The sequence below is a fragment of the Mesitornis unicolor genome, unplaced genomic scaffold, assembly GCF_000695765.1.
Source record: "Mesitornis unicolor isolate BGI_N332 unplaced genomic scaffold, ASM69576v1 scaffold18346, whole genome shotgun sequence".
NCBI lineage: Eukaryota > Metazoa > Chordata > Aves > Mesitornithiformes > Mesitornithidae > Mesitornis > Mesitornis unicolor.
This window is the reverse complement of record NW_010193151.1, coordinates 671-2,216: the sequence shown is the minus strand read 5'-3', so window position 1 is coordinate 2,216 and position 1,546 is coordinate 671.

The following is a 1,546-nucleotide window of genomic DNA, read 5'->3' as shown; positions in this document are numbered from 1 at the left end:
TAAAATGACTTCTTGTCTTTTGGTTGTTTTTGTTGTTTTTTTTTTTTAATAGGGGCACATTTGCATGGTCTTGACTTGTTTAAGCTGCCTTTCAGATAATGAATGTGAATCCTTGCTGTCATCCCAGTGTCAGTTGCTGCAGCAGAACAAAGAGAAGGAAATCAGGAGTAGGAAAACAAAAACTTTTCTGGTTTTTCCTTCCTATGAGTTACAGTGGATGCAAAAGTTGAGGGAAGAGCAGAGAGAGCTCTTGTCTTTATCTCTTTTATATTACGGGGCTTACCTACCTACAATAAAAGATGTGAGGAAGGGTGGTTCTGCTGGCAGAGGGGGAAAAACAGAGCCCCCAAAGCACCCCCCTGCAGCAGTGCACACCAGGGTTCTTGAACTTTGCTGGCTGCGGTCCGTGCTGGGTGTTGATGGCAGCTCTGAGCAGGGCCGTGTCCTGCTTTGCATACCGCTGCACAGGAGCTCCTGCTATGGACTGCTGGAAAGGCATTAAGAAACTTCCAGATAAGCTCTTTGTTCTCCTTAAAAAACAATCTGAATAAACAGTGCAGAAGAAAAAACCCCACCACTTCTAGTCAGGTTTTGGCACCTGCTTCCAAAGGAAAGGTGTTTCGTTTTGGTCTTTTCTCCCTGCTGTTACACAGACCCTCTTACTTGTTTCACAATGAAAGCAAGCAGAGCACTGCTCTTGTCAATTTTCCTTCCCTGCTTTGCTCCACTGGGCTTTGTAGATACTGCAGCTATGTCGAGACTGACACAGGAGAAACCTCTTGCTGCTCAGACAGCTTTTCTGTGAATGTTTGATTTATTGCATCGCTATGGGAAAAAAAAAGCCCTTTCTCCAGGATCCTTTTATTTAAATCATGATGTTACACCTGCGTTCGCTGCATTGCATCATGCTGTGTGTTGTAGATGAAGTTCCCACAGTGCTGTTTACAGGATGACGCGCACCGGTCACCACTGCCATTGTAACAGCACCTGGAAAGCACACAGGCAAATTAAAAACAGTTCCCTGGAGGGAAGGGGGAGGAAAAGCACAGACACACAAACCCGGCCTTAGAAATAGAGTCCTTAGAAAAAGAGCCCTCTCTGCCTCTTTGAGAGTGAATTTAATGGTGGTACCTCATGAGGCCGGCTGTAACTCTGTAACCAGTGAGTGAGATCAGTACCTCACTGACCGGCTGTGCTGGGTTAGCGTCGAGGTGCAGCTGCCTCCTGAAACTGGTGTTGGTGCCACTTCAGGTTTTATTTTCCCCTTCCGTCCAATGGTATTGTATATGACTTAGGACTTTCTTTTTCCCCTAAGGCTTTGTTAGTAGTGGTATCACCAAAGATTAAGCAGAAGTGTGCAGCTACAGATGAATAAGTGCAGAGCCGACTCCAGAAAGTTGGTCAGGTAGGACATCAAAACCCATTTTGTTGACGAGTGCTTTCTGGGGTTCAGAGGAGTGGATGTTTTCTGTTTCAGCCACCAAAGAAAAAAAGAAAAATAAGCTGTAGAAGTTAGCATCAGTGCTCAAAAGGAAAGATACTTTGC